This window comes from Hippopotamus amphibius, chromosome 1, assembly GCF_030028045.1.
Source record: "Hippopotamus amphibius kiboko isolate mHipAmp2 chromosome 1, mHipAmp2.hap2, whole genome shotgun sequence".
Taxonomy (NCBI): Eukaryota; Metazoa; Chordata; class Mammalia; order Artiodactyla; family Hippopotamidae; genus Hippopotamus; species Hippopotamus amphibius.
This window is the reverse complement of record NC_080186.1, coordinates 163,237,783-163,257,410: the sequence shown is the minus strand read 5'-3', so window position 1 is coordinate 163,257,410 and position 19,628 is coordinate 163,237,783. Positions and strand designations below refer to the sequence as shown.

The following is a 19,628-nucleotide window of genomic DNA, read 5'->3' as shown; positions in this document are numbered from 1 at the left end:
CACCAGCACAAGCCAGGAGAGAAAGAGCTTGGCTCTCCTTCTCAGAGTCACTGCTCTGGGTCTGGAAAAACAGAGGCGTCACTTTCATCATTTTCAGAATATAGTATGCAGCTGTTCTTCTGGTATGCCACACATCCTGAGGTTGCTCCCAAGGGCTAAAAGCAGAGCTCAGGCAATTAGCCCAGTGTAGCCAAGATCATTCTTTTTCAAGGTGGCCCCATTTCAAATATAATGAGCACTTTTTATGTACCCCTTTTCTAACCAAGAGATGGTCTTCCTCACCAGGCTGTGAGCTCCTTGAGGGCAGGCCTGTGACTAGTTTATCTTCATAACTCATGCTCCTAGCAAAACACCTGGGACAGAGCAAGCACTCAATATCTGCTGAATGAAGGAATTAACTGTATTCTTTTGTTTTATTTAGTGTGGGACAAGAATGGGGAAGAAATATTGATAGGCACACAAAGAACCAATTGTTGTAAGAATCTAACAGTTTTTGTCAGCGTGTACAAACTTGTTCACAACTTCTAAATCATTTCTTCTCCCTATTTCCCACTACTTCCCACTACACATCTTTTATAACTTTCCTCCACTCTCATAAACTAACAAATACACCCTGAATATTCTTCCTCCTGAGCCCATTTTCATACTATTCCCTCCATCTGTTAATCTCTCTCTCTCTCTCCATCTCTCTCTCTCTCTCACTCTCATCTTGATATATACATCCTTCAAAACTTGGCTGCAGTATCTCCCCTTCCAAGAAGACTTTCTAAACTACTACAGCTTAAAAGGGTATCTTCTTGATTTCCTACAACACTTTAGATTTAGCTTTAGATTCAGGCACTTATAATATTACATCATATGCTGTGGTTAGTTACATAGATCTCATAACTACTACGAGATTAACGGAAAGAGTCATCTTTGAATTTCTTAGGCATCCAGCATAGCGCTTTGTACACACCAGGCATCTGATGAGCGTTTAGTGCATTTACTGACTAAATTTTGCAGGATAAGTAATATAATCATTCAACCTAGTTTAAAGTACAAAACAAACAAAAAAAATAAAGTATAAAACAACTGAACCTTTAAAAGCATGTTTTGTCTATAAGATCTTTTCCCTTAAAAAGTTAACACATTGTTTTGGAAGTTTTGTACTCTATTATTACCTGTTCTATTAGGCAATATCCTCTACTCAGAAACCAAAGGGAAAAGTGTCATGCAGCCTATATACTGCTTAATCAAGTGAATTTAAAAGAAAAATTCATATCATTAAAAAATAATAATTTCACATTTTATTCAAATCCCAAGATAAGACAGCCTGAAGTATCAAAAACCAAAGATTGAGAATCATGAGACAACTGTATAAGCTTGGCTAGGCCCTTGGTTTTCCCAACTGTCATCCCCAAACTACTTCTCAGCAAAGTTATAGGGCACAAAGAAAAGGAAAGCATTGAAAAACTATAAAATACTAAATAACCATAGAACATCATGCTTCTCAAAGGTAAGGATTAGGACAGAAACAAATCTCATTTCTTAAAATTAAGGTTGAGATGAGGCTTCCTTGTTACTTGGATAGTTGCTTTATTTTCTCTTTCATATGATACACTCTACCACTGCCATCATATATTTACCACTTTGTTGCCCTTTCCTCTTTTTCTCACTCCTTCTAGATTAAAGATTAAGATATATAAACCAATTACATTCCCCACCACCCCTATTGTCCACAAATAAGTTCATTGTGTCCTTATCAGTGCCATTTTTTTTTTTTTTAATTGGCTGCATTGGGTCTTCATTGCTGCACAGGGCTTTCTCTAGTTGCTGCAAGCAGGAGCTACTCTTCATTGTGGTACAAGGGCTCCTCATTGCGGTGGTTTCTCTTGTTGTGGAGCACAGGCTCTAGGTGCACAGGCTTCAGTAATTGCAGCACACAGGCTCAACAGTTGTGACTCACGGGCTTAGTTGCTCCATGGCATGTGGGATCTTCCTGGAGCAGGGAACGAGCCCATATCCCCCGCATTGCCAGGCAGATTCTTTTTTTTTTTTTTTTAAGAACTTTTATTGAGATACAGTTAACAGACAATAAACAGCATATATTTAGAGTGTACAATTTGATATCCCAATCTCCCAATTCATCCCCCCCCCAACCCTCCCCTCTTTCCCCACTTGGTGTCCATGTGTTTGTTCTCTACACCTATGTCTCTATTTCTGCCTTGCATTTCCTCTCTCATAGTTGTTAGCATTTGCCTTATGTATTGAGGTGTTCCTATATTGGGTGCATATATATTCATAATTGTTATCTCCTCTTCTTGGATTGATCCCTTGATCTTTACGTAATATCCTTTCTTGTCTCTGGTAACATTTTTTATTTTAAAGTCTATTTTATGTGATATGAGTATTGCTACTCCAGCTTTCTTTTGATTTCCATTTGCATGGAATATCTTTTTCCATCCCCTCACTTTCCATCTATATGTGTCTCTAGGTCTGAAGTGGGTCTCTTGTAGACAACATATATATGGGTCTCGTTTTTGTATCCATTCAGCCAGTCTGTCTCTTTTGGTTGGTGCATTTAGTCCATTTACATTCAAGGTAATTATCGATATGTATGTTCCTATTACCATTTTCTTAATTGTTTTGTTGTTGTTTTTGTAGGTCCTCTTCTTCTCTTATGTTTCCCGCTTAGAGAAGTTCCTTTAGCATTTGTTGTAGGGCTGGTTTGGTGGTGCTGAATTCTCTTAGCTGTTGCTTGTCTGTAAAGCTTTTGATTTCTCCACCAAACCTGAATGAGATCCTTGCTGGGTAGAGTATTCTTGGCTGTAGGTTCTTCCTTTTCATCACTTGAAATATATCATGCCACTCCCTTCTGGCTTGCAGAGTTTCTGCTGAGAAATCAGCTGTGAACCTTATGGGAGTTCCCTTGTATGTTATTTGTCGTTTTTCCCTTGTTGCTTTTAATAACATTTCTCTGCCTTTAATTTTTGTCAACTTGACTAATATATGTCTTGGTGTGTTTCTCCTTGGGTTTATCCTGCCTGGGACTCTCTGCACTTTCTGGACTTGGGTGGCTATTTCCTTTCCCATGTTAGGGAAGTTTTCAACTATAATCTCTTCCAATATTTTCTCGGGTCCTTTCTCTCTCTCGTCTCCTTCTGGGACCCCTGTAATACGAATGTTGGTGTGTTTAACATTGTCCCAGAGGTCTCTTAGGCTGTCTTCAGTTCTTTTCATTCTTCTCTCTTTATTCTTTACTGCATCAGTGATTATCACTGTTCTGTCTTCCAGGTCACTTATTTGCCCTTCTGCCTCTGTTAATCTGCTATTGGTCCCTTCTAGTGTATTTTTCATTTCAGTTATTGTGTTGCATATCTCTGTGTGTTTGCTCTTTAATTCTTCTAGGTCTTTGGTAAACTTTTCGATCTTTGCATACAGTCTTTTTTCAAAGTCCTGGATCATCTTCACTATCATTATTCTGAACTCTTTTTCTGTAAGGGTGCCTATCTCCTCTTCATTTAGTTGTTTTTCTGGGGTTTTATCCTGTCCCTTCATCTGGTACAAAGTCCTCTGCTTTTTCATTTTCTCTATCTTTCTGTGGCTGTGGTTTTCAGTTCTACAAGACAAAATACTGCTGATACTGTTTGATAGTGCTTTCTGCCCTCTTGTGGAGGAAGCTATCTAGGAGGCTCGTGGGTGCTTCCTGATGGGAGGGACTGATGGTGGGTAGGGCTGGGTGGGCAGAGCTCAGTAAAACTTTAATCTGCTAGTCTGCTGATGGGTAGGGCTATGTTCACACTTTGTTAGTTGTTTGGCCTGAGGCCACCTAGGGCTGGAGCTCACAGGCTCTTTGGTGGGGCTAATGGCAGACTCCGGGAGGGCTCATGCCAATAAGCACTTCCCAGAACCCCTGCTGCCAGTGCCCCTGTCTCCTCTGTGAACCACATCCGCCCCCCACCTCTGTAGGCAACCCTCCAACACCAGCAGGTAGGTCTGGTTCAGTCTCCTATGGGGTCACTGCTCCTTCCCCCTGGGTCCTGGTGAGCACTCTTTTGTGTGTGCCCTCCAAGAGTGGCGTCTCTTTTTCCCCCAGTCCTGTGGAGGTCCTGCAGTCAAATCCCGCTGGCTTTCAGAGTCTGATTCTCTGGGGATTCCTCTTCCCATTGCTGGACTCCCAGGCTGGGAAGCCTGATGTGGGGCTCAGAACCCTCACTTTAGTGGGTGGACTTCTGTGGTATAACTGTTCTCCAGTTTGTGAGTCACCCACCCAGCATTTATGGGATTTGATTTTAACGCGATTGTGCCCCTCCTGCCGTCTCATTGTGGCTTCTCCTTTGTCTCTGGATGTGGGGTGTCTTTTTTGGTGAGTTCCAGTGTCTTTTTGTCGATGATTGTTCAGCAGTTAGTTGTAATTCTGGTGCTCTTGCAAGAGGGCACCAGGCAGATTCTTAACCACTGCACCACCTAGGAAGTCCCCAGTGCCATTTCTTAAAGTCATCATATTTTATTACAGGAGCATACTTAGAGTATCTAGTCCAACTTTTCCATTTCACACATGAGGAATCCAAAGTCTAGAAAGAGTATACTATTTGTTCATGTTAGTGTCAAAATCCATAATAGAAACTAATTTTCTTAATCCCCAGTTCTCAACATTACACTTAACAAATGTCTGGGCACAGAGATGGCCATTAATAAATATTTTCTTGAACTGAAATTAATTATTGCTTCCTCTTTGTTTGACAAAACTACCTGGCTACCCTGCATAGTATGGAAGGAAGAGGTGAAAGTGGTGTTCTGAAAGCCACGAATACCATGGCTTAAAAGGCAACTTCATATAGATTCTGCAGTAGGCTACCTGGGTTATGACTGAAGCACCACCACTGCCCATCTGTACGATCTTGGGAAACTAGCTTTACATTTCTTAGCCTCAGCTTCCTCATTTGCAAAATGAAGGTAATCACAGAAACTACCTTGAAGTGTTGTTTATTCATTCAGTGACATTTGTTAAACACCTGCTCTGTAAAAGATACTCTGTTAGATGCTGGAGATACAGCCGATAAAAAAAACAAGATTCTACCCTTAGGAGCTAATATTCTACTCGGATTTTAAAGGATATAATCTCCATAAAATGCCTAGTAGAGAGTCTGGTACCTAATAAATATTCAACAAATGTTAGTTGTTGTTATCATTATTATTAAAAAAGTACTATGTATCCACGTTTAAAAAGCAAATCAGCAAATAAATCTTACAAAGAGACAGCTCCAAACAAGACTTTAATGCATGAAACAGCTCACACGTAGTGTTTCACAAGGACAGATATTATCACCATGGCAACATTTCTCTGAGCTTCTTAGGAGCACTTGCTTGATACTGTGGAAGGTTCAGGCATGGTCTATGAAAACACCTTGTAAAAAGCATCACATAGGGAGCGAAGAAAATCCTCTCTAATTTTGTCCAAAAAAGATAACTTTCTCTATAGAATCATTTAATAAACAATGTATAAAATCTTAAATTAAGAAACTAAATTAAGGGACAATCACTTGTATTATAGTGGGATAATACATTACATATCTTTTTAATGGCCACCTTCCCTAGCATACTCAAAACATATTACTGTTCAAAATTCTACATGATTAATAAGAACATGAAAAGATATGCAACAACTTTGGTCATTAGGAAAATGCAAATCAAAACCACAATGAGATACCACTTCACATCCAACAGGGTGGCAATGATTTTAAAAATGGAAAATAACAAGGGTTGTTGAGGATGCGGAGAAATTGCAACGCTCATACATTGCTGGTGGGAATGTATAATAAAATAGTACAGTCTCTGTGGAAAACAATTTGGTGGTTCCTCAAAAAGCTAAACAGAGAATTACCATACAATGTTGCAATTTTGCTCCATGATACATACCCAAGTATTAAAAACAGGTGCTTAAAAAAGTAGATGTTCACACATGTTCATAGTAACACTATTCGCAATAGCCAAAAGGTAGAAACAGTCCAGATGTCTATCGACAAATATATGGACAAACTGTGGTACATACATACAATGTAATATTATTCAGCCTTAAAAAGGAATGGATTATAGATATATGCTACAACATGGATAAGTTTCCAAAATATTATGCTAAATGAAAGAAGTCAGATACAAAAGGTGACATATCATATAATTACATTTATGTGATAGATAAATCCATAGACACAGAATGTAGATTTGTGGATGCCAGGGGTAATGGGGAGGGAAGAGTAGGGAGAAACTGTTTAATAGATAAGGCGTTCTACTTGGAGTGATGGAAATGTTTTAGAACTAGATAGAGTTGTGGTTGTACAACATGGTGAATGTACTAAATGTCACTGAATTGTTCATTTTAATATGGTTAGTTTTATAACAAATGTTCTAAAAAAGAAAAAAAGTTTTATGTTACATGAAATTCATCTCAGTGAGTTTTTAAGATGTTATCCACGTGGCCTATAAGCATAAAAATGTGACCAAAAAAATTTACAAGTGATGGCTTAGGCATCTCAGAAACCCATGTAAACAGGGCCTACATCTATCCACAGTGAAGGAAGGAACAGAGAGCTCTTACCAAAATCCTAGTTCCTGCCTGTTAATGGATAATTATTTAAGGTAAAATTATGACTGTCATATAAATATAAAATGAACACATGCCAAAGGTTTTACTTAACTAATCAATTAAAGACAGAATCAGAAGATGTTAAAACTGGTTCTAGAGGTAGCCATGTTGCCGAGAAAAACCTGGCCTCTGTTCACAGATGCCGAATAGAAATAAGGAGAGCTTTATTACTTTGCCAGGCAAAGGGGGAACACAGTAGGCTAGTGCCTCAAGAACGGTGCCCCCCTCTCTGGGAAATAGGGAGAGGTCTTATCGTCGGGGCTCGTGGTCAGGGGTAGGCAATAAGGATCAAGGCAATAACAGTCTTGCATTCTGGTGATGGGTGGGTGGTGAGGTAAGTAGGAGTCCGCATCATCAGCCTCCAGGTCCAACGGGTCTGGGGTCTCCATGCTTGTGGGCAGCATATCATCTTTAATCATTAACTTCTCACACCTGGAGGGGTTTTCAACTTCTGCAAAATAGCTCAAAGATATTGTTGTGTGTATTGTCACTGGGGAAACAGGACCTGCCCCAAGGCTGCTCTTGCCTGTTTCTCCTGGGTCTCGCCCATCCCCTCCCTTCACTAATAGACAACTGCTTGAATCTGTTCACTGGAACTCAGGGAAGGTCGTGGAGGCTAAATAAAGGCTGTTTTCCTATAATCAAAGAAATAGGGGACACAGAAAGGCTTTGTGTCCAGGAGCCCCACAGGGCCCTGCTCGGTATCAGCCAGAAATGCTGAAATTAATTTGTTAAGAGATGTAAAACTAGCCTCTTGGAAGAGGTGGTCAACTGCACCTTCACAAAACAAAATTGGTTTGCTGTTTTATAAACAAGAACAATTTGCATTACCCTCAGTTTTCTACAATTTTATAGAGTTTAAAACAGTTCATAGATACTGAAAGGTACAGATCACTACAGAATCAGATAACTTGGAAGAACATACCAGTCAATGCCTAGCATTCTAAAGGATTCTCAGTAATTCTTTTTTTCAAATTCCACAATTTTTCCTGACATTCTTCTGGCACTCAAGGTAATTCACTCCTTTGGCAAATGGCTTCTCTTCTTTGGACTTGAGGTCCCTGTCTGTTTTAAAAAAGTTTTTTAAGGAGGAGTTGGCTTGGATGAGCTGAAGTTTGCCTTGATCTTTGACAGCCTGGTAAGCTACCAGCTTCCAGGGGTCAGATGCTGAGTCACAAATTCCTACAGCCAATAGAGCCCTTTAAGCCATCAGCACTCATGATTACATCACATAACTTACTTCCCTTCTGATGGGACATGCCATCCCTTGATGAGGGAGACCATATTTCTAATGAATCATTCTAAAACAATTTGCTTTTTTGCACTACTGCTAGAAATAGGATTATATTGAATCCCCCCAGCTTCTGTCATGACCAAGAAGCATCATTTAATTTTTAAACAACTGACTGGAACTAGAGAGGGAAGTAATCTGGAGCTATGAAAAAAAACAAAAGAAAGTAGTTGGTCTACATGAGATGCTCCAAAAAAACTGACTGAGTTGAATGGCCTTGGAAATTTTTATACCGTGTATGTGGAGTTGCGATAACTGCACTTAGTTTACCATGCTGTAGTAATGCTTTATTACTTACCTAGGGATTACTTACTCAGGGACACTAAGGACTGCACTTAAGATACACTTAGGTTAGTGTAAATGTAGCATGACATCTATGTTTCTTCCTTTTGTTAGCTCTTCCGTAGCACTCTCCACCTGCTCAGTACTAGGCATACAGTAGGTCATCAAAGCTTGCTGTTTAATCATAATTTACCACAGAATGGAAGTCTATACTTAACACAGAAATTTTCAGCTTATTCATGATAACAAGAAGTTTCCCTATTTACTGGACCTACATTCTTTATATTATATTTTAGGTGTATTAATCAATCCAACACAATCAAAAGCACATCTACCAACAGCACGTAAAACACAAGTCTTAAGCTTCAAAGAAAAAAATGTGCTGTTCCACATACCTCTCCACAAAGATCTACAACTCTGCACAGATCCTCCATCAAAGTCAGTGCTGATATTAATATTACATTTCTGAAATCAGTAAAATTGGAATCCTGACCCAAGCAACTGTGAGCTATCTCCTGTCTTCTGGATTGAGAGGAAAGGCAGCTTGAATTTCCTTGAAATGCCAATACCAAAATTCCTTACATTCCAGCTAAAAATGCTTTGCTCACCATGAGACTCTGGCTTCTGCCCTGCCTTTTATCTCCTGCTTTTCATTTAGATTTGATGTATAACTATTAGTGGTTAACTCAGGGTCACATTTTTTTGGTCTGTTGCAAGGATGTGCACTCCCCAAGCGTGATTAATAGAAAGTTGGGGCTACACCAAATACAGTGGAATAGGGAGACCCTTCCCCAGTCCTTCCCGTTGATACCCTAGCCTCTTTGCTGACAGCTGTCATTCCAGTTTAAGCCCCTCCTTGCCAGAGAGCAGGGATCTACCTCAAACAAACCCAGCCCCGAGGGGCTCTTCCTGTGAGGACAACAGGAGAAGAAAAGCACACAGACAACGTGGAGGCTGTGAGTACCTTTGAAACCAAGGCTGCTGGCTGGCTGGGTTTTCTCATATCATAGTGATCCTACAGATGAGAATAGTCAAATATTTCTAATTCCTTGGGCTCAGGACAGAGAATATAATTCCACAGCTTTTAATTTATAGGAAGTCAGTACAGTGACTTCCCACCTCTACTCACAGGACCAAATACATTCACTAACTCACTCATTCACTCACTCACACTTATCAATAAACACTTACCTAACATTTATTATTAAAGCACTAAGAAAAATGCAGGAGGGGGTTCAAAGATATATTGGAATTTAGCATTTCCTGGCTCCAAACATCTAGAGCTGCTAAAGTCCCTGCACTTCCCAGCACTCCTCTTGGTCAGATGTACCTTCTGAGTGCCAAGTTGCGGGCATAGGATCCTAGAGAAAGAGCAGCCCTTTCATTGTTTCAATGTTACCGGGTCCTTGACTCCACACTGGGGAAGCCAGGCAGGATTTGAATCCAGGTCTGCAAAAATGTTGCTGGTGACTTTAAGACTGGAAATGACAACTAGCAGGGAGAGATGAAGAGAGGTTGTACTGATATAGCCAGAAGGAAAGGAAGAAGGTTGTGTGGAGGAAAGAAAAAAAAAAAAAAAAAGAATAATGAAAGGAGAACAGTGAATAGCTGGTCTCTACCAGGGATGGTACCTTTTAAAGCTCAGATCAAAAGGTCTACAGCCAACACCTACCTGCAAAGGATCCCTGGAGGCAGCTTAACTAAAATGTCTATAATGTACATTATGCTAAATGCAGGGACATGGGTAGATATACAATGAGCATTACTGAATACCTATTTCATCTCTCCTTCCAGCCCACAGATTTAGGCAAAAACCTAAGGAAACCCAAGGAAGTTGGTTTTTTTGTTTGTTTTAATTTATATTAAAGTACAGTTGATTTACAATATTATATTAGTTTCAGGCATACAACATAGTGATTCAATGTTTTTATAGATTATACTCCATTTAAAGTATAAAATATTTGCTATATTCCTTGTGCTATACAATATATCCTTGTATCTTTTTTTGTTTTAAGGAATTTGTTTTTGTGTACTGGGTCTGTGGTTGATTTTTTTTCTCTCACTTCTCTGCCATATTTTCCAAGTTTTCTAAGATGAAAATGCATTTTTATAGAAACATTTAAATAGATTATTTTATAAAAATAGAACAAACCTCCAGAGTTAGAGAGAGGGCCCTGGGTCAGACTCCACATTGCTGAGTGGACCAAGAAATTCCAGAGCTCCCAGAGCTCTTAACACCAATCGTTGCCAACATCTGAATCTGTTGGCTTTTCTGAGTTCAGCAGTTAATAAAGGGATAATAGCATCTGCCTTCCTTAAAGACTTGTTCTGAAGGTCACAAGATAAATGTGTGAAAGCGTTTTGTATCAAGTACTTAATCAGTGTGAGACAGTATTATTCCAGTTAAGGGCAACTTTCTATAAAATGAAAAGAGGGTGGGGATAAATATAAAGAAAGTAGTGATTTATATGAATTTCCCCTCCATTTGAGTTCAAATGAAACCCACGGAGTAATTTTGACTGGCAAAGGCTCTCTGCTCACGACATCTGAAGCAACAAGAGAAACAGAAATTCAGCAATAAGAATCTTTTTTCACTCCATGTCCGGTGACTTGGATGATTGCGAGATTTTCAAGTCCTAGAACTGAATACCTGAGAGAGCTTCCCACTTTTCCAACTCTGGTGGACTCTGACCCCTTGGGGGAAACACTGAAACCCAACTGACTTGGAAGAGACCTAGCAAAGTTACATTTGAACCTAGAAGAGATTGAGTGATTTCCCCTGAGATTGACCTTGAGTTTGTTTCCAGTTCTCACCTTGATGTATTCAGCTCTCTCCCACAGGCGGTGGAGGGACTAGTTAATTGAGTCTGACAAGAAGCAACATTAAGTACAGGGCTACAGACTTTTACTGACACTAGTCCCTGGCCAAATATGTTTCTCATTCTGGCTCCTATTTGCAGTGCACATTAGAATAGATGATGTCAACACCAGCCAAGAAGACAAGTTATCTCAATACTCAACCCCTGGCAGGAGAATCTGTGCCGATTTATTTTTAGTGCTTTTCTACCTTAGTAATCCAGTCAGCTGAAGAAAAGCTAGCAACCAGACTGATCTCTGAGCTCACCACCCTTATTTATCTATTAGTATTAGCAAGACATTTAATCACCTGGGGGAGAATCTACTAGGAGTCTGGGGTTCCATAATTTGCAAATTTTTAGAGGCCACAGAGGATTATTACTCTAACCCAAGTGGAAATGTGGGCCTCACTATTTCACTGATAGCAATCTTCTACTCAAGGGAGAAAGGCAAAGAAGGAGAGGTTGCTAACAAAAACAGGTATGTATAGCCTATTGTTTTTATCAGCAGGGTGGAAGATGAGGTGAAAAGCAAGAACTGTGCTTTACCTTTTATGAAATGTTAGAATTTAAACTAGAGCACACATTCTGCTTATCTTAAGCTTCAAATTAGACTGTTGCTAGGAGTTCACAATGAATAGTGAGTACCTGTTCACCAAGATGCAAAAAGGGAAGCAACAAAAGATTAATCAGTACTTTCCACATTTTTGCATTTGGATTTAACCCCAAATATTTAACTTTACTTCAATCTCATACAGCTTGTGAGGACAGATTTATCCAACACCAGCTGTCCTCATATTTAAAAGCTGCTCCACAAAGATAAAATTAGAATCAAGGGAGGATCATATTCCTCAGCAAGAATTCTGCTCTATGCCCCCACTGATGCCCTCAGTCACAAATGACAAACCAAATACCAGCATTATTGTTGTTTTTCTTGGACATTTCCTAAGAAGCCACAGTGTGGTCGAAAAAGTGTACACTGCACAAAAAAAGGCATGAGCCCTAAACTCACAGAATTGTACTGATGGGTATATATAAATTTATTCCCAAGATTATTTCTCACCAAAGTGGGGGGAAGGTATGTACTGTTTTGACAGAGCAGGGAGTGAAGTCAACTATCACACATACCCTCCTTTTTTTTTTCTGGAGCTTTCCACTCCAGGAATTTTCCAAACTTGCACGAGGCTGAAATTAGACTGAAGTCTGGGTAAGATACAACTGTTCATTAAATCAAACAGAAGGACCAGATGTCATCATCTTGATATTAGATATTTGGTGTGACAATACACTGTGTAAAAAAAATAATAATGAAAAATAATCTCAAGATTCTAAAAGATTATTTGTTAAATATTCTCTTTGAATGAAGTCTAACTGTAAAAGTATAGCTGTAAAAATACATCATTAATGTTCTATGTGCAGTTTGGAAAATCATTATTTCTCAACAGGTGTTTTACAAGAGCAGAAAGCAAAAGTGACCAATAAACACACAGAAGATGTACTACCTCATTCAACATTAAAGAAATGCAAGTCTACAGAACAATGAGATGCCAAATTATGAGGACTATAAGGAAGTGATTCTCAAATAATTATTGAGAATGTACCATTTTAGAAAAGGGCAATTTGGCGATAACTATTAAACTTCAAAATGCACATGCTTTTTTCTCCTGTAATTCCACTGCTATAGATATACTTACATGCAAAGGTGTACTTATAAAGATGCTTACTTAAGTATTGTTTTTAACAACACAGATATTCTTCAACAAGGAACTGATTAAGTTTACTATTAAGTTAACTAAACCATATAAAAATTCTATGTGGGAATTTAGAAGAATAAATTTAATTTTTATGTGCTGTTGCCAAATGATGACCCAGATATATTAACTGGAAAAGCAAGGTATAGAATAATATAAATAGTATGATTACATTTATAAAAAAAGAAGATAAAATTATATACATAGCTGTATATATATAATTATATATCAGAAAGGATATTAAAAATTGTTAGTAATAGAAATTAGAGACTAGAAAGGGTCAGCTTTTTTTAATTTTTATTTTTTTATTTAAGTATAGTTTATTTACAATATTTCAGATTTACAATAAAGTGATTGTTTCTTTTTCAGATTCTTTTCCATTATAGGTCGGTATAAGATATTGAATACAGTTCCCTATGCTATACAGTAGGTCCTTGTTGTTTATCTATTTTATATATAATTGTGTGTCTCTGTTAATCCCAAATTCCAAATTTATCCCTCCCCCACTTTCCCCTTTGATAACCGTAAGTTTGTTTTCTATGTCTGTGAGTCTATTTCTGTTTTGTAAATAAATTCGTTTAGATCATTATTTTAGATTCCACGTATAAGTGACATCACATGATATTTGCCTTTCTCTGTCTGACTTACTTTACTTAGTATGATAATCTGTAGATCCATTCATGTTGCTGAAAATAGCATTATTTCATTCTTTTATAGCTTAGTAATATTCCATTGTATACATATACACCACATCTTATTTATCCGTTCCTCTTTTGATGGACATTTAGGTTGTTTCCGTGTCTTGACTACTGTAAGTAGTGCTGCTATGAACACTGGGGTGCATGTATCTTTTCGAATTAGAGTTTTCATCTTTTCTGGATATATGCCCAGGATTGGGATTACTGGATCATATGGTAGTTCTATTTTTAGTTTCAGGAACCTCCATACATTCTCCATAATGTCTGCAGCAATGTACATTACCACCAACAGTGTAGGAGGTTTCCCTTTCTCCACACCCTCTCTGGAATTTATTATTTGTAGACTTTTTGATGGCCACTCTGACCAGTGTGAGGTGATACCTCATTGTGGTTGAGCATCTTTTCATGTGCCTTTGCCCATCTGTATGTATTCTTTGGAGAAATGTCTATTTAGATCTTCTGCCCATTTTTTGATTGGGTTGTTTGTTTTTTTGATATTGACCTGGATGAACTGTTTGTATACCTTGGATTATTAATCCCTTGTCGGTCACATTGTTTGCAAATATTTTCTCCCATTCTGTTGGCTGTCTTTTCATTTTGTTATGGTTTCCTTTGCTGTGCATAAGCTTATAAGTTTGATTAGGTCCCATTTGTTTATTTTTGGTTTTGTTTCCATTACTCTAGGAGACGAATCCAAAAAAATACTGCTGTGATTTATGTCAAAGAGTGTCCTGCCTATGTTTTCCTCTAGGAGTTTTATAGTATCTGGTTTTACATTTAGGTCTTTGATCCATTTTGATTTTATTTTTGTATATGGTGTTAGAGAATGTTCTAATTTCATTATTTTACATGTAACTATCCAGTTTTCCCAGCACCAATTACTGAAGAGACTGTCTTCTTCATTGTATGTTCTTGCCTCCTTTGTCCATAAGTGTGTGGGTTTTTTCTGGGCTTTCTATCCTGTTTCATTGATCTACATGTCTGTTTTTGTGCCAATACCATACTATTTTGATTACTGTAGCTTTGTAGTATAGTCTGAAGTCAGGGAACATGGTTCCTCCAGCTCTGTTCTTTCTCAAGATTGTTTCAGCTATTTGGGTCTTTTGTATTTCTATACAAATTTAAAAAATTTTTATGCCAGTTCTGTGAAAAATGCCATTGGTAATTTGATAGGGATTGAATTGAATCTATGGATGCTTTGGGTAGTATAGTTATTTTAACAATATTGATTCTTCCAATCCAAGAACACAGTATATCTTTTCATCTGTTTGTGTGGTCTTCAATTTCTTTCATCAGCATCTTTTAGTTTTCAGAGTACAAGTCTTTTGCCTCCTTAGGCAGATTTATTCTTAGATATTTTACCCTTTTTGATGCAATGGTAAATGGGATTTTTTCCTTTTGTAACCTGCAACTTCACCAAATTCATTGATGAGCAGTTTTCCGGTGGTGCCTTTAAGATTTTCTATGTATAGTATCATGTCATCTGCAAACAGTGACAGTTTTACTTCTTCCTTTCCAATTTGGATTCCTTTTATTTCCTTTTCTTCTCTGATTGCTGTGGCTAGGACTTACAAAACTATGTTGAATAAAAGTGGTAAGAGTGGGTATCCTTGTCTTGTTCCTGATCCTAGAGGTAATTATTTCAGCTTTTCACCATTGAGTATGATGTTAGCTGTTGGTGTTTCATATATGGCTTTATTATGTTGAGGTAGACCCTCTATGCCCACTTTCTGGAGAGCTTTTATCATAAATGGATGCTGAATTTTATCAATAGCTTTTTTTGCATCTACTGAGATGCTCATATCGTTTTTATTATTCAATTTGTTAATGTGGTATATCACACTGATTGATTTGCAGATATTGAAAAATCCTCATATCCCTGGGATAAATCCCACGTAATCATCATTGTACAATCCTTTTAATGTATTGTTGGAGTTGGTTTGCTAGTATTCTGTTGAGGATTTTTGTATCTATGTTCATCAGTGATATTGGCCTGTAATTTTCTCTTTTTGTGATATCTTTGTCTGGTTTTGGTATCAGGGTGATGGTGGCCTCACGGAATGAGTTTGCAAGTATTTCTTCCTCTGCAATTTTTTGGAATATTTTCAGAAGGACAGGTGAAACTCTTCTCTAAATGTTTGGTAGAATTCACCTGTGAAGCCATCTGGTCCTGGACTTCTGTTTGTTGAGAGTTTTTAAATTACTGATTCAATTCCAGTACTGGTAATTGGTCTGTTCATATTTTCTACCTCTTCCTGGTTCAGTCCTGGGAGATGGTACCTTTCTAAGAATTTGTCCATTTCTTCTAGGTTGTCCTTTTTATTGGCGTATAGTTGCTCATAGGAGTCTTTCATGATTCTTTGTATTTCTGTAGTGTCAGTTATAACTCCTCCTTTTTCATTTCTGATTTTTTTGGGGGGCCCTCTCCCTTTTTTTCCTGATGAGTCTTGCTAAAGGTTTATCAATTTTGTTTATCTTTTCAAAGAACCAGCTTTTAGTTTCACTGATCTTTTCCACTGTTTTTTTAGTCTCATTTCATTTATTTCTGCTCTGATCTTTATGAGTTCTTTCCTTCTAATAACTTCGGGTCTTGTTTGTTCTTCTTTCTCTACTTGCTTTAGGAGGAAAGAGTCAACTTTTATTTTTCACTTTATACCTTCTGTACTCTGAATTTTTAGAATTTTTGCCCTAAGCATCTTCTACTTTTACTTTTTAAAATCTTTTGGCACTCACAGGTTTGTTTCAATTTTCTGGAAGATTCAGTTGCATAGAACATCCCAAGTTTCTAAAAATACCTTATGAATCAAAAAAATTAAATTATACTCAGGATAGTTTTAGCACTGACTATATTATACTGTATTCTACTTCTCTAAAAATTGGTAATTCCTATAGCTTGGTAGAATTGGCCAGAATTCCAATGGATTGGCAGGGATCTCTTGGAATTTGGGAAGAATAAAGAGATTTATGATCCAAACAAGTCCCCAGCCCCGAACCCAGGGTCAGTCTTTAAGCAGATAGCTTCCTTATTGCCAATCTCCTCCTCTCTCCTTTCTGCAACTTTCTTCATCTAACATTAAAGGCCAGGAGTTGGGTCTCTGCTACTTAATACCTAATATGAAACTTCTACCCCATCTGTTCTATACATGATGACAGATAATCTCCCTTAAGTCCTATAAGGTCACTCTATACCCAATACAGACCTTCAATGATTTCTTAACCCATTACATCATCTAAAGCCATACTCTGGCATTCAAGGCTCTTGGGATTTGATCATAACCAATCTTTCCAACTTTCTGTCTCCTGTCAAAATGACTTACTTGTATTTCCTATGCATGCCTTACATTTTAACCAATATTAAGACACATTGCCATGCTATTTGTCAAAGTGTGGTCTGTGAACCAATAGCATCAGTTTTATATGGGAGCTTGTGAGAAAAGCAGGACCTCAGGCCCACATCCAGACCTACTCAATTAGAATCTGCATTTTAACAAGATTTTCAGCTGATGCATATGCACATTAAATTTTTAGAACCACTGTAAAACTATCAAGTGTTTTTCTGTAGTGCTTTGAGGGACTGTTATCATCATTATTTATTTCCCTACAGAATATGTAAGCACCTGGAAAGCAAAGAGTTATCTAAATTATGTGCCTAAGATATGCTGCCCTCAGAAACAAAGGACCACATTGAGCAGATACTCACTAAATATCTATGGACTGACCAATTTGGTTTCAGTTCTGGAGCTAAAAAGGTAACTAGAATCACCATCCTTCACTCTATTGTCTGACAAACCAGACCCAACAGAGATAACATATGCACACAAACACACAAGGACATATACACACAGGGTCTTTTAGGAAAAGGATTTTTAACAGGAGAGGAAACTGCAAAAGAATGGGATGTTAAAGCCTGACATGAATATTAAAATTGTTTTGGGATCAATTAGATAGTCACTGTAAGTCTGCTTTAAACTAAAACTAAGGGGCCAGATTTACTTGATAGACTCCAAGATCATTTGAGGCTCCAATAGTTCATGATTCTATGATTCCAAGGGATGTCACTTTTGCACTGTCCTAGAAGTGACTGCAGGGACCAGGGAGAGCCCTGAGATTAAGTCTGAAGCTGCAAAGCCTGACTTCCTCTCTCATTCCTCTCTAAACCCCAGCTTCTCTATAACCTCCTCGAAAAGCTCCTGCTCTACATGTGAGTCTCCTATCATGACACTTCCATCTCCTGGCACTTCCAACTGCCCGTGCCTCCATGAGCTTGTCACTGTCACACTTCTCTCTCCTACTCTGTGCTCAGCTTCTTGGTCTCTCACACAGTTCAACTTTGCCAAGGTGACAATGAGCTAATTAAACTGTGCTAAAAGAAGAAAGTTAGGAAAGAAAGATGTCCTGATAACCTGTCCTAATTACCCTTGCCCCCTCCCCTTGTGTATTCTTTGGTAACTTTTTTTAAAATTTATTTTTATTGAAGTATAATTGAATTACAATGTTGTATTAATTACTGCTGTACAGCAAAGTGACTTAGATATACATACATATGTACACACACACACACACACACATACACACATACACACACACATTCTTTTTCATATTCTTTTCCATTATGGTTTATCACAAGATACTGAATATAGTTCCCTGTGCTATACAATAGGCCCTTGTTTATCCATTTTACATACACCAGTTTGCATCGGCCAATCCCAAATCCAACCCTCTCCCACCCCTCTCCCCCTTGACAACCACCAGTCTATTCTCTATGTCCTTGATTCTGTTTCTGCTTCATAGTTAAGTTTATTGTGTCATATTTTAAATTCTTCATATAAGCAATATAATATGGTATTTGTCTTTCTCTTTCTGACTTACTTCACTTAGTATGATAATCTCTAGTTTTATATGGTAATCTCTAGTTTTATAATCCACGTTGCCGCAAATGGCATCAGTTCATTCTTTTTTATGGCTGAGTAGTATTCCATTGTATATACATACCACATCTTCTTTATCCATGCATCTGTCCTATCGATGGACATTTAGGTTGTTTCCATGTCTTGGCTATTGTGACTAATGCTGCTATGAACACAGGGGTGCGTGTATCTTTCTTAGAGTTTTGTCTGGATATATGCCCAAAAGTGGGATTGCTGGATCATATGGTAGTTCTATTTTCAGTTTTCTGAGGAACCTCCATACTGTTTTCCACAGTGGCTGCACCAATTTACATTCCCACCAAAAGTGTAGGAGGGTTCCCTTTTCTACACATCCTCTCCACCATTTATTATTTGTAGATTTTTTAAATGATAGCCATTCTGACCGGCATGAAATGGTACCTCGTAGTTTTGATTTGCATTTCTCTAATAATTAGCGATGTTGAGTATCTTTTCACGTGTCTATTGGCCATCTGTATTTCTTCTTTGGAGAAATGGCTCTTTAGGTCTTCTGCCCATTCTTCAAGTGGGCTGTTTGTTTTTTTGTTGTCAAGTTGTATGAGCTGTTTGTATATTTTGGAAATTAAGCCCTGTTGGTTGCATCGTTTGCAAGTATTTTTGGTAACTTTCTTGAGAGAACTGTAGTAGGGGTGGAGGGGCTGGACCAAGTGAGAATTTGCCCTTTGGGATTCAATATTTTTACTCACTGAACACATTTTCAGTTCTGCTTCTCCCAAGCTCTCTAATCTACGTCTTTGGAGCTTTGACCCAAAGCTATTTCATATCCCCAAAATGGAATCAATACAGTTACCACACATACTCTCACACTTTGCAAACAGCTTTTTACAAACTGTCCAGTTTGGTTTATCTCAACACTACATCTAATTTCTTATACATCTAAGCAATAAACAAAGCCCACTGTCAGAGGTAAGTTCCTGACTCAGTGTCCTGTATGTGAGAAGATTATTAACGGACATCTCTGTTCATATCCTCATAAGGTTCCTCCTAAACCCAAAGCTATATAGCTACAGTAAGCAAGACAGTGGGGTATTAGAAGAAGGAAAGAAACACAGAACAGAAGAGAGAATCAAGAAATAGATCCATACAATTATAACTAGCTGAATTTTGACCAACGCTAGGCTTTTCATTAGAACTTAGGTCCCCTTTCCTCCTGCTTCCCAAGAAGTACACTGGTCAAGGA

General features: G+C 38.0%; 1 protein-coding gene across 1 annotated transcript in view; it reads left to right on the top strand.

Annotated features, from left to right (window-relative positions):
- The first annotated feature begins 9,130 nt into the window (after positions 1–9,130).
- The window catches only part of LOC130843774 (palladin-like), a 28,375-nt gene continuing 17,877 nt past the window's right edge, over positions 9,131–19,628 (top strand). The window contains exon 1 of the mRNA XM_057719776.1: positions 9,131–9,154. The gene's annotated coding sequence lies outside the window, so the exon portion shown is untranslated. The remainder of the gene's footprint in view (positions 9,155–19,628) is intronic.